The sequence below is a fragment of the Oncorhynchus gorbuscha genome, linkage group LG22 (assembly GCF_021184085.1).
Source record: "Oncorhynchus gorbuscha isolate QuinsamMale2020 ecotype Even-year linkage group LG22, OgorEven_v1.0, whole genome shotgun sequence".
In the NCBI taxonomy this organism is placed as follows: Eukaryota; Metazoa; Chordata; class Actinopteri; order Salmoniformes; family Salmonidae; genus Oncorhynchus; species Oncorhynchus gorbuscha.
The window spans coordinates 34975588-34989889 of NC_060194.1; the positions used below are offsets into that span (position 1 = coordinate 34975588).

The following is a 14302-nucleotide window of genomic DNA, read 5'->3' on the forward strand; positions in this document are numbered from 1 at the left end:
ATATGTATATACTGTACTCGATACCATCTACTGTATGCTGCTCTGTACCATCACTCATTCATATATCCTTATGTACATGTTCCTTATCCCCTTACACTGTGTATAAGACAGTAGTTTTGGAATTGTTAGTTAGATTACTTGTTGGTTATCACTGCATTGTCGGAACTAGAAGCACAAGCATTTCGCTACACTCGCATTAACATCTGCTAACCATGTGTATGTGACAAATAAAATTTGATTTGATTTGATTTGATTTGAACACCTTCATTAGTGGTACAACACCTTCATTAGTGGTACAACACCTTCATTAGTGGTACAGCACCTTCAGTAGTGGTACATCACCTTCATTAGTGGTAGAACACCTTCATTAGTGGTACAACACCTTCATTAGTGGTACAACACCTTCATTAGTGGTACAACACCTTCATTAGTGGTAGAACACCTTCATTAGTGGTACAACACCTTCATTAGTGGTAGAACACCTTCATTAGTGGTACATCACCTTCATTAGTGGTAGAACACCTTCATTAGTGGTACAACACCTTCATTAGTGGTAGAACACCTTCATTAGTGGTACAACACCTTCATTAGTGGTAGAACACCTTCAGTAGTGGTACAGCACCTTCATTAGTGGTAGAACACCTTCAGTAGTGGTACAGCACCGTCAGTAGTGGTACACCACCTTCATTAGTGGTACAACACCTTCATTAGTGGTAGAACACCTTCAGTAGTGGTACACCACCTTCATTAGTGGTAGAACACCTTCAGTAGTGGTACAGCACCGTCAGTAGTGGTAGAACACCTTCAGTAGTGGTACAGCACCTTCATTAGTGGTAGAACACCTTCAGTAGTGGTACAGCACCTTCAGTAGTGGTACACCACCTTCATTAGTGGTACAACACCTTCATTAGTGGTAGAACACCTTCAGTAGTGGTACACCACCTTCATTAGTGGTAGAACACCTTCAGTAGTGGTACAGCACCACACCACCTTCATTAGTGGTACAGCACCTTCAGTAGTGGTACAACACCTTCATTAGTGGTAGAACACCTTCATTAGTGGTACAGCACCTTCAGTAGTGGTAGAACACCTTCATTAGTGGTACAACACCTTCAGTCAGTGGTAGAACACCTTCATTAGTGGTACAGCACCTTCAGTAGTGGTAGAACACCTTCATTAGTGGTAGAACACCTTCATTAGTGGTAGCACCGTCAGTAGTGGTAGAACACCTTCATTAGTGGTACAACACCTTCATTAGTGGTAGAACACCTTCATTAGTGGTACAACACCTTCATTAGTGGTAGAACACCTTCATTAGTGGTACAAAACCTTCATTAGTGGTAGAACACCTTCATTAGTGGTGCAACACCTTCATTAGTGGTAGAACACCTTCATTAGTGGTACACCACCTTCATTAGTGGTACAACACCTTCATTAGTGGTAGAACACCTTCAGTAGTGGTACACCACCTTCATTAGTGGTAGAACACCTTCAGTAGTGGTACAGCACCGTCAGTAGTGGTACAACACCTTCATTAGTGGTAGAACACCTTCATTAGTGGTACAGCACCGTCAGTAGTGGTAGAACACCTTCATTAGTGGTACACCACCTTCATTAGTGGTAGAACACCTTCATTAGTGGTACAACACCTTCATTAGTGGTAGAACACCTTCATTAGTGGTACAACACCTTCATTAGTGGTAGAACACCTTCATTAGTGGTACAGCACCGTCAGTAGTGGTAGAACACCTTCATTAGTGGTAGAACACCTTCATTAGTGGTAGAACACCTTCATTAGTGGTAGAACACCTTCATTAGTGGTAGAACACCTTCATTAGTGGTAGAACACCTTCATTAGTGGTAGAACACCTTCATTAGTGGTACAGCACCGTCAGTAGTGGTAGAACACCTTCATTAGTGGTAGAACACCTTCATTAGTGGTAGAACACCTTCATTAGTGGTAGAACACCTTCATTAGTGGTAGAACACCTTCATTAGTGGTACAACACCTTCATTAGTGGTAGAACACCTTCATTAGTGGTACATCACCTTCATTAGTGGTAGAACACCTTCATTAGTGGTACAACACCTTCATTAGTGGTAGAACACCTTCATTAGTGGTACAACACCTTCATTAGTGGTAGAACACCTTCAGTAGTGGTACAGCACCTTCATTAGTGGTAGAACACCTTCAGTAGTGGTACAGCACCGTCAGTAGTGGTACACCACCTTCATTAGTGGTACAACACCTTCATTAGTGGTAGAACACCTTCAGTAGTGGTACACCACCTTCATTAGTGGTAGAACACCTTCAGTAGTGGTACAGCACCGTCAGTAGTGGTACACCACCTTCATTAGTGGTACAGCACCTTCAGTAGTGGTACAACACCTTCATTAGTGGTAGAACACCTTCATTAGTGGTACAGCACCGTCAGTAGTGGTAGAACACCTTCATTAGTGGTACAGCACCTTCAGTAGTGGTACAGCACCTTCATTAGTGGTACAGCACCTTCAGTAGTGGTACAACACCTTCATTAGTGGTAGAACACCTTCATTAGTGGTACAGCACCGTCAGTAGTGGTAGAACACCTTCATTAGTGGTACAACACCTTCATTAGTGGTAGAACACCTTCATTAGTGGTACAACACCTTCATTAGTGGTAGAACACCTTCATTAGTGGTACAACACCTTCATTAGTGGTAGAACACCTTCATTAGTGGTACAACACCTTCATTAGTGGTAGAACACCTTCATTAGTGGTACACCACCTTCATTAGTGGTACAACACCTTCATTAGTGGTAGAACACCTTCAGTAGTGGTACACCACCTTCATTAGTGGTAGAACACCTTCAGTAGTGGTACAGCACCGTCAGTAGTGGTACAACACCTTCATTAGTGGTAGAACACCTTCATTAGTGGTACAACACCGTCAGTAGTGGTAGAACACCTTCATTAGTGGTACAACACCTTCATTAGTGGTAGAACACCTTCATTAGTGGTACAACACCTTCATTAGTGGTAGAACACCTTCATTAGTGGTACAACACCTTCATTAGTGGTAGAACACCTTCATTAGTGGTACAACACCTTCATTAGTGGTAGAACACCTTCATTAGTGGTACACCACCTTCATTAGTGGTACAACACCTTCATTAGTGGTAGAACACCTTCAGTAGTGGTACACCACCTTCATTAGTGGTAAAACACCTTCAGTAGTGGTACAGCACCGTCAGTAGTGGTACAACACCTTCATTAGTGGTAGAACACCTTCATTAGTGGTACAGCACCGTCAGTAGTGGTAGAACACCTTCATTAGTGGTACAACACCTTCTTTAGTGGTAGAACACCTTCATTAGTGGTACAACACCTTCATTAGTGGTAGAACACCTTCATTAGTGGTACAACACCTTCATTAGTGGTAGAACACCTTCATTAGTGGTACAGCACCGTCAGTAGTGGTAGAACACCTTCATTAGTGGTAGAACACCTTCATTAGTGGTAGAACACCTTCATTAGTGGTAGAACACCTTCATTAGTGGTAGAACACCTTCATTAGTGGTACAGCACCGTCAGTAGTGGTAGAACACCTACATTTGTCATGTTTTGTCATTTATTATCACGTCTTGTCCCTGTGCTTCCCATTCTATTCGTTTCCCTCTGCTGGTCTTATTAGGTTCTTTCCCTCTTTCTATCCCTCTCTCTCCCCCTCCCTCTCTCACTCTCTCGCTCTCTCTTCTCTCTATCATTCCGTTCCTGCTCCCAGCTGTTCCTATTCCCCTAATCATCATTTAGCCTTCCCACACCTGTTCCCGATCCTTTTCCCTGATTAGAGTCCCTATTTCTCTCCTTGTTTCCCGTACCTGCCCTGTCGGATCCTCATTTATATTCACCGTGCTGTGTCTATGTTTTGCCCTGTCGTGTCGTGTTTCCCTCAGATGCTGCGTGGTGAGCAGGTGTCTGAGTCTGCTAGGTTCAAGTGCCTTCCCGAGGCAACCTGCAGTTCTCGATCAAGTCTCCAGTCTGTTCTCGTCTTTACGTGTAGTATTATGCTTTTTGTTTTGTAATGTTTATTCTGGATTAAATACTCTGTTTTCGCCAAGTCGCTTTTGGGTCCTCATTCATCAGCATGACAGAAGGATCCGACCAAGGAATGGACCCAGCGACTACAGACGCTCGTAACACTGCCGTCGAGATCAAAGGAGCCACACTCTCCGGATTCTTCCAAAGTCACGTGTCGAGTTGCAGCGCTTTTAGAACGCTAATTTCTATCGGCGTTTCATTAAGTTGCTGCCCCTCTCACACTCTTACTTCTGTTAAGACGTGTTTTAAGTGGTCCGGTTCCGCCCAGGGAGCTTTTGATCTTCTAAAAGAACGTTTTACGTCCGCTCCTATCCTCGTTACTCCTGTGGTCACTAGACAATTCATTGTCGAGGTTGACCTTCAGAGGTAGGCGTGGGAGCCATTCTATCCCAGCGCTTCCAGTCTGACGATAAGGTTCATCCTTGCGCTTATTTTCTCATCGCCTTCATCTGAGTGGTAGATGTGGGTAACCGTGAACTGCTCGCCATCCGCTAGCCCTGGCGAATGGCGACAGTGGTTGGAGGGCGACCGTTCATTAGTTTGGACAGACCATAGAACCTTGAGTACATCCGTTCTGCCAAACGACTTAATGCCCGTCAAGCTCGTTGGGCGTTGTTTTTAGTGCTCGTTTCGAGTTTGTGATTTCTTACCGTCCGGGTAGCAAGAACACCAAGCCTGATGCCTTATCCCGTCTGTTTAGTTCTTCTGTGGCTTCTACTGATCCCGAGGGGATTCTTCCTTATGGGCGTGTTGTCGGGTTGACAGTCTGGGGAATTGAAAGACAGGTTAAGCAAGCACTCACGCACACTGCGTCGCCACGCTTGTCCTAGTAACCTCCTTTTCGTTCCTGTTTCCACTCGTCTGGCTGTTCTTCAGTGGGCTCACTCTGCCAAGTTAGCTGGTCATCCCGGTGTTCGAGGCACTCTTCATTAGTTTTGGTGGCCGACTCAGGAGCGTGACACGCGCCGTTTCGTGGCTGCTTGTTCGGACTGCGCGCAGACTAGTGGTAACTCTCCTCCTGCCGGTCGTCTCAGACCGCTCCCCATTCCTTCTCGACCATGGTCTCATTCGCCCTAGACTTCATTACCGGTCTGCCTTTGTCTGCGGGGAAGACTGTGATTCTTACGGTTGTCGATAGGTTCTCTAAGGCGGCACATTTCATTCCCCTCGCTAAACTTCCTTCCGCTAAGGAGACGGCACAAATCATTATCGAGAATGTGTTCAGAATTCATGGCCTCCCGTTAGACGCCGTTTCAAGAGGCCCGCAATTCACGTCACAGTTTTGGAGGGAGTTCTGTCGTTTGATTGGTGCGTCCGTCAGTCTCTCTTCCGGGTTTCATCCCCAGTCTAACGGTCAAGCAGAGAGGGCCAATCAGACGTTGGTCGCACACGCAGCCTTTCTTTCAGAAACCCTGCGTCTTGGGCAGAACAGCTCCCCTGGGCAGAATGGTCAGAACTCGCTTCCTTCGTCTGCTACCGGGTTATCTCCGTTTCAGAGTAGTCTGGGTTACCAGCCTTCTATTCTCTTCCCAGCTTGCCGAGTCAGCGTTCCCTCCGCTCAAGCGTTTGTCCAACGTTGTGAGCGCACCTGGAGGAGGGTGAGGTCTGCACTTTGCCGCTACAGGGCACAGACTGTGAGAGCCGCCAATAAACGCAGGATTAAGAGTCCTAGGTATTGTTGCGGCCAGAGAGTGGTACTCGAACACCTTCCTCTTAGCTTCTCGTAGTTGACTCACCTTCATTGGTCCGTTCCGTGTCTCCCAGGTCGTCAATCCTGTCATTGTGCGTACTGCACCCGCGACATCTTCGTCGCGTCCATCCTGTCTTCCATGTCTCCTGTGTTAAGCCCTTTCTTCGTACCCCCTGTTCGTCTTCCCTCCCCCTCCCGTCCTTGTAGAACACCTATTTACAAGGTACATAAGATCATGGACATGCGTTCTCGGGGTAGAACACCAATACTTAGTGGATTGGGAGGGTTACGGTCCTGAGGAGAGGAGTTGGGTTCCGTCTCGGGACGTGCTGGACCGTTCACTCATTGATGATTTCCTCCGTTGCCGCCAGGATTCCTCCTCGAGTGCGCCAGGAGGCGCTCGGTGAGTGGGGGTACTGTCATGTTTTGTCATTTATTATCACGTCTTGTCCCTGTGCTTCCCATTCTATTCGTTTCCCTCTGCTGGTCTTATTAGGTTCTTTCCCTCTTTCTATCCCTCTCTCTCCCCCTCCCTCTCTCACTCTCTCGCTCTCTCTTCTCTCTATCGTTCCGTTCCTGCTCCCAGCTGTTCCTATTCCCCTAATCATCATTTAGCCTTCCCACACCTGTTCCCGATCCTTTTCCCTGATTAGAGTCCCTATTTCTCTCCTTGTTTCCCGTACCTGCCCTGTCGGATCCTCATTTATATTCACCGTGCTGTGTCTATGTTTTGCCCTGTCGTGTCGTGTTTCCCTCAGATGCTGCGTGGTGAGCAGGTGTCTGAGTCTGCTAGGTTCAAGTGCCTTCCCGAGGCAACCTGCAGTTCTCGATCAAGTCTCCAGTCTGTTCTCGTCTTTACGTGTAGTATTATGCTTTTTGTTTTGTAATGTTTATTCTGGATTAAATACTCTGTTTTCGCCAAGTCGCTTTTGGGTCCTCATTCATCAGCATGACAACATTAGTGGTAGAACACCTTCATTAGTGGTAGAACACCTTCATTAGTGGTAGAACACCTTCATTAGTGGTAGAACACCTTCATTAGTGGTACAGCACCGTCAGTAGTGGTACAACACCTTCATTAGTGGTAGAACACCTTCATTAGTGGTACAGAACACCTTCATTAGTGGTAGAACACCTTCATTAGTGGTAGAACACCTTCATTAGTGGTACAACACCTTCATTAGTGGTAGAACACCTTCATTAGTGGTACAACACCTTCATTAGTGGTAGAACACCTTCATTAGTGGTACAACACCTTCATTAGTGGTAGAACACCTTCATTAGTGGTACAACCACTTCATTAGTGGTAGAACACCTTCATTAGTGGTACAACACCTTCATTAGTGGTACAACACCTTCATTAGTGGTAGAACACCTTCATTAGTGGTACAACACCTTCATTAGTGGTAGAACACCTTCATTAGTGGTACAGCACCGTCAGTAGTGGTACAACACCTTCATTAGTGGTAGAACACCTTCATTAGTGGTACAGCACCGTCAGTAGTGGTAGAACACCTTCATTAGTGGTACAACACCTTCATTAGTGGTAGAACACCTTCATTAGTGGTACAACACCTTCATTAGTGGTAGAACACCTTCATTAGTGGTACAACACCTTCATTAGTGGTAGAACACCTTCATTAGTGGTACAGCACCTTCAGTAGTGGTAGAACACCTTCATTAGTGGTAGAACACCTTCATTAGTGGTAGAACACCTTCATTAGTGGTAGAACACCTTCATTAGTGGTAGAACACCTTCATTAGTGGTAGAACACCTTCATTAGTGGTAGAACACCTTCAGTAGTGGTACAACACCTTCATTAGTGGTAGAACACCTTCATTAGTGGTAGAACACCTTCATTAGTGGTAGAACACCTTCATTAGTGGTAGAACACCTTCATTAGTGGTAGAACACCTTCAACACCTTCATTAGTGGTAGAACACCTTCATTAGTGGTACAGCACCTTCATTAGTGGTAGAACACCTTCACACCTTCATTAGTGGTAGAACACCTTCATTAGTGAACACCTTCATTAGTGGTACAACACCTGCATTAGTGGTACAACACCGTCAGTAGTGGTAGAACACCTTCATTAGTGGTAGAACACCTTCATTAGTGGTAGAACACCTTCATTAGTGGTAGAACACCTTCATTAGTGGTAGAACACCTTCATTAGTGGTAGTGGTAACACCTTCATTAGTGGTAGAACACCTTCATTAGTGGTAGAACACCTTCATTAGTGGTACAGCACCTTCATTAGTGGTAGAACACCTTCATTGGTGAACACCTGGTACATTAGTGGTAGAACACCTTCATTAGTGGTAGAACACCTTCATTAGTGGTAGAACACCTTCATTAGTGGTAGAACACCTTCATTAGTGGTAGAACACCTTCATTAGTGGTAGAACACCTTCATTAGTGGGACAGCACCATTAGTCAGTAGTGGTACAACACCTTCATTAGTGGTAGAACACCTTCATTAGTGGTACAACACCTTCATTAGTGGTACAACACCTTCAGTAGTGGTAGAACACCTTCATTAGTGGTAGAACACCTTCATTAGTGGTAGAACACCTTCATTAGTGGTAGAACACCTTCATTAGTGGTAGAACACCTTCATTAGTGGTAGAACACCTTCATTAGTGGTAGAACACCTTCATTAGTGGTACAGCACCTTCAGTAGTGGTACAACACCTTCATTAGTGGTAGAACACCTTCATTAGTGGTAGAACACCTTCATTAGTGGTACAACACCTTCATTAGTGGTACAACACCTTCATTAGTGGTAGAACACCTTCATTAGTGGTACAACACCTTCATTAGTGGTAGAACACCTTCATTAGTGGTAGAACACCTTCAGTAGTGGTACAACACCTTCATTAGTGGTAGAACACCTTCATTAGTGGTACAACACCTTCATTAGTGGTAGAACACCTTCAGTAGTGGTACACCACCTTCATTAGTGGTAGAACACCTTCATTAGTGGTACAGCACCTTCAGTAGTGGTACAGCACCGTCAGTAGTGGTACACCACCTTCATTAGTGGTACAACACCTTCATTAGTGGTACAGCACTGTCAGTAGTGTTACACACACCTTCAGTAGTGGTACAACACCGTCAGTAGTGGTACCACCTCAGTAGTGGTACAGCACCTTCAGTAGTGGTACACCACCTTCAGTAGTGGTAGAACACCTTCAGTAGTGTTACAGCAAATTCAGTAGTGTTACATCACCTTCAGTAGTGTTACAGCACCTTCATTAGTGTTACAGCACCTTCAGTAGTGTTACAACACCTTCATTAGTGGTACAACACCGTCAGTAGTGGTAGAACACCTTCATTAGTGGTACACACCTTCAGTAGTGGTACAACACCTTCATGTAGTGGTACAGCACCTTCAGTAGTGTTACAACACCTTCAGTAGTGTTACAGCACCACCTTCATTAGTGGTACAACACCTTCACCTTCAGTAGTGGTAGAACACCTTCAGTAGTGGTACAACACCTTCATTAGTGGTAGAACACCTTCATTAGTGGTACAACACCTTCATTAGTGGTACAACACCTTCATTAGTGGTAGAACACCTTCAGTAGTGGTACAACACCTTCATTAGTGGTAGAACACCTTCATTAGTGGTACAACACCTTCATTAGTGGTAGAACACCTTCATTAGTGGTACACCACCTTCATTAGTGGTAGAACACCTTCATTAGTGGTACAGCACCTTCAGTAGTGGTACAGCACCGTTAGTGGTACAACACCTTCATTAGTGGTACAACACCTTCATTAGTGTTAAGCACCTTCAGTAGTGTTACAGCACCTTCAGTAGTGGTACAACACCTTCAGTAGTGGTAGAACACCTTCATTAGTGGTACAACACCTTCAGTAGTGGTAGAACACCTTCATTAGTGGTACAGTGGTACAACACCTTCATTAGTGGTACAACACCTTCATTAGTGGTAGAACACCTTCAGTAGTGGTACAACACCTTCATTAGTGGTACATCACCACCTTCAGTAGTGGTAAACACCTTCATTAGTGGTACAACACCTTCATTAGTGGTAGAACACCTTCAGTGGTAGAACACCTTCATTAGTGGTAGAACACCTTCATTAGTGTTTTGTTTTAACACCTTAGTGGTACAGCACCTTCAGTAGTGGTACAACACCTTCATTAGTGGTAGAATCACCTTCATTAGTGTTACAACACCTTCAGTAGTGGTACAACACCTTCATTAGTGTTTTGTAGAACACCTTCATTAGTGGTACAACACCTTCATTAGTGGTAGAACACCTTCATTAGTGGTAGAACACCTTCATTAGTGTTTAACACCTTCATTAGTGGTACAACACCTTCAGTAGTGGTACAACACCTTCATTAGTGGTATAACACCTTCATTAGTGGTACAACACCTTCAGTAGTGTTAGAACACCTTCATTAGTGGTACAACACCTTCATTAGTGGTAGAACACCTTCAGTAGTGGTACAACACCTTCAGTAGTGGTACAACACCTTCATTAGTGTAGAACACCTTCATTAGTGGTACAGCACCTTCAGTAGTGGTACAGAACACCTTCATTAGTGGTACAACACCTTCATTAGTGGTACAACACCTTCATTAGTGGTAGAACACCTTCATTAGTGGTACAACACCTTCATTAGTGGTAGAACACCTTCATTAGTGGTACAACACCTTCATTAGTGGTAGAACACCTTCATTAGTGGTACAACACCTTCATTAGTGGTAGAACACCTTCATTAGTGGTACACCACCTTCATTAGTGGTACAACACCTTCATTAGTGGTAGAACACCTTCAGTAGTGGTACACCACCTTCATTAGTGGTAGAACACCTTCAGTAGTGGTAGCACCTTCAGTAGTGGTACAACACCTTCATTAGTGGTAGAACACCTTCATTAGTGGTACAGCACCGTCAGTAGTGGTAGAACACCTTCATGGTACAACACCTTCATTAGTGGTAGAACACCTTCATTAGTGGTACAACACCTTCATTAGTGGTAGAACACCTTCATTAGTGGTACAACACCTTCATTAGTGGTAGAACACCTTCATTAGTGGTACAACACCTTCATTAGTGGTAGAACACCTTCATTAGTGGTACCTTCAGTAGTGTACAACACCTTCATTAGTGGTAGAACACCTTCAGTAGTGGTAGACACCTTCATTAGTGGTAGAACACCTTCATTAGTGGTAGACCTTCAGTAGTGGTACAACACCTTCATTAGTGGTACAACACCTTCATTAGTGGTACAGCACCGTCAGTAGTGGTAGAACTTCAGTAGTGAACACCTTCATTAGTGGTACAACACCTTCATTAGTGGTAGAACACCTTCATTAGTGGTACAACACCTTCATTAGTGGTAGAACACCTTCATTTCAGTGGTAGAACACCTTCATTAGTGGTAGAACACCTTCATTAGTGGTACAGCACCGTCAGTAGTGGTACAACACCTTCATTAGTGGTAGAACACCTTCATTAGTGGTACAACACCTTCAACACCTTCATTAGTGGTAGTGGTAGAACACCTTCATTAGTGGTACAGCACCTTCAGTAGTGGTTTAGAACACCTTCATTAGTGGTACAACACCTTCATTAGTGGTAGAACACCTTCATTAGTGGTAGAACACCTTCATTAGTGGTAGAACACCTTCATTAGTGGTAGAACACATTCATTAGTGGTAGTTCAGTGGTAGAACACCTTCATTAGTGGTAGAACACCTTAGTGGTAGAACACCTTGGTAGTGTGTAGAACACCTTCATTAGTGGTAGAACACCTTCATTAGTGGTAGAACACCTTCATTAGTGGTAGAACACCTTCATTAGTGGTAGAACACCTTCATTAGTGGTACAGCACCGTCAGTAGTGGTACAACACCTTCATTCGTGGTAGAACACCTTCATTAGTGGTACAACACCTGCATTAGTGGTACAACACCGTCAGTAGTGGTAGAACACCTTCATTAGTGGTAGAACACCTTCATTAGTGGTAGAACACCTTCATTAGTGGTAGAACACCTTCATTAGTGGTAGAAACACCTTCATTAGTGGTAGAACACCTTCATTGGTAGTGGTAGAACACCTTCATTAGTGGTAGTGTTAGTGGTACAACACCTTCATTAGTGGTAGAACACCTTCATTAGTGGTACAACACCTTCATTAGTGGTACAACACCTTCATTAGTGGTAGAACACCTTCATTAGTGGTACAACACCTTCATTAGTGGTACAACACCTTCATTAGTGGTACAACACCTTCATTAGTGGTAGAACACCTTCATTAGTGGTAGAACACCTTCATTAGTGGTAGAACACCTTCATTAGTGGTAGAACACCTTCATTAGTGGTACAGCACCTTCAGTAGTGGTAGAACACCTTCATTAGTGGTAGAACACCTTCATTAGTGGTAGAACACCTTCATTAGTGGTAGAACACCTTCATTAGTGGTAGAACACCTTCATTAGTGGTAGAACACCTTCAGTGGTAGAACACCTTCATTAGTGGTAGAACACCTTCATTAGTGGTTCATTAGTGGTACAGCACCGTCAGTAGTGGTACAACACCTTCATTCGTGGTAGAACACCTTCATTAGTGGTACAACACCTGCATTAGTGGTACAACACCGTCAGTAGTGGTAGAACACCTTCATTAGTGGTAGAACACCTTCATTAGTGGTAGAACACCTTCATTAGTGGTAGAACACATTCATTAGTGGTAGAACACCTTCATTAGTGGTAGAACACCTTCATTAGTGGTACAGCACCGTCAGTAGTGGTAGAACACCTACATTAGTGGTAGAACACCTTCATTAGTGGTAGAACACCTTCATTAGTGGTAGAACACCTTCATTAGTGGTAGAACACCTTCATTAGTGGTAGAACACCTTCATTAGTGGTAGAACACCTTCATTAGTGGGACAGCACCGTCAGTAGTGGTACAACACCTTCATTCGTGGTAGAACACCTTCATTAGTGGTACAACACCTGCATTAGTGGTACAACACCGTCAGTAGTGGTAGAACACCTTCATTAGTGGTAGAACACCTTCATTAGTGGTAGAACACCTTCATTAGTGGTAGAACACCTTCATTAGTGGTAGAACACATTCATTAGTGGTAGAACACCTTCATTAGTGGTAGAACACCTTCATTAGTGGTACAGCACCGTCAGTAGTGGTACAACACCTTCATTAGTGGTAGAACACCTTCATTAGTGGTACAACACCTTCATTAGTGGTACAACACCTTCATTAGTGGTAGAACACCTTCATTAGTGGTACAACACCTTCATTAGTGGTACAACACCTTCATTAGTGGTAGAACACCTTCAGTAGTGGTACAACACCTTCATTAGTGGTAGAACACCTTCATTAGTGGTACAACACCTTCATTAGTGGTAGAACACCTTCAGTAGTGGTACACCACCTTCATTAGTGGTAGAACACCTTCATTAGTGGTACAGCACCTTCAGTAGTGGTACAGCACCGTCAGTAGTGGTACACCACCTTCATTAGTGGTACAACACCTTCATTAGTGTTACAGCACTGTCAGTAGTGTTACAGCACCTTCAGTAGTGGTACAGCACCTTCAGTAGTTGTATAGCACCTTCAGTAGTGTTACACCACCTTCAGTAGTGGTACAACACCTTCAGTAGTGTTACAGCAAATTCAGTAGTGTTACATCACCTTCAGTAGTGTTACAGCACCTTCAGTAGTGTTACAGCACCTTCAGTAGTGTTACATCACCTTCAGTAGTGGTACAACACCGTCAGTAGTGTTACAGCACCTTCAGTAGTGGTACAACACTGTCTGTAGTGGTACAGCACCTTCAGTAGTGTTACAACACCTTCAGTAGTGTTACAGCACCTTCATTAGTGGTACAACACCTTCATTAGTGGTAGAACACCTTCAGTAGTGGTACAACACCTTCATTAGTGGTAGAACACCTTCATTAGTGGTACAACACCTTCATTAGTGGTACAACACCTTCATTAGTGGTAGAACACCTTCAGTAGTGGTACAACACCTTCATTAGTGGTAGAACACCTTCATTAGTGGTACAACACCTTCATTAGTGGTAGAACACCTTCAGTAGTGGTACACCACCTTCATTAGTGGTAGAACACCTTCATTAGTGGTACAGCACCTTCAGTAGTGGTACAGCACCGTCAGTAGTGGTACACCACCTTCATTAGTGGTACAACACCTTCATTAGTGTTACAGCACTGTCAGTAGTGTTACAGCACCTTCAGTAGTGGTACAGCACCTTCAGTAGTTGTATAGCACCTTCAGTAGTGTTACACCACCTTCAGTAGTGGTACAACACCTTCAGTAGTGTTACAGCAAATTCAGTATTGTTACATCACCTTCAGTAGTGTTACAGCACCTTCAGTAGTGTTACAGCACCTTCAGTAGTGTTACATCACCTTCAGTAGTGGTACAACACCGTCAGTAGTGTTACAGCACCTTCAGTAGTGGTACAACACTGTCTGTAGTGGTACAGCACCTTCAGTAGTGT

The 14302-nt window shown here is 44.2% G+C and overlaps 1 protein-coding gene across 3 annotated transcripts in view; it reads left to right on the forward strand.

Moving 5' to 3' along the window:
• The window catches only part of LOC124009773 (ephrin type-A receptor 3-like), a 255550-nt gene that overhangs the window by 127396 nt on the left and 113852 nt on the right, over window positions 1-14302 (forward strand). The window lies entirely within an intron of this gene.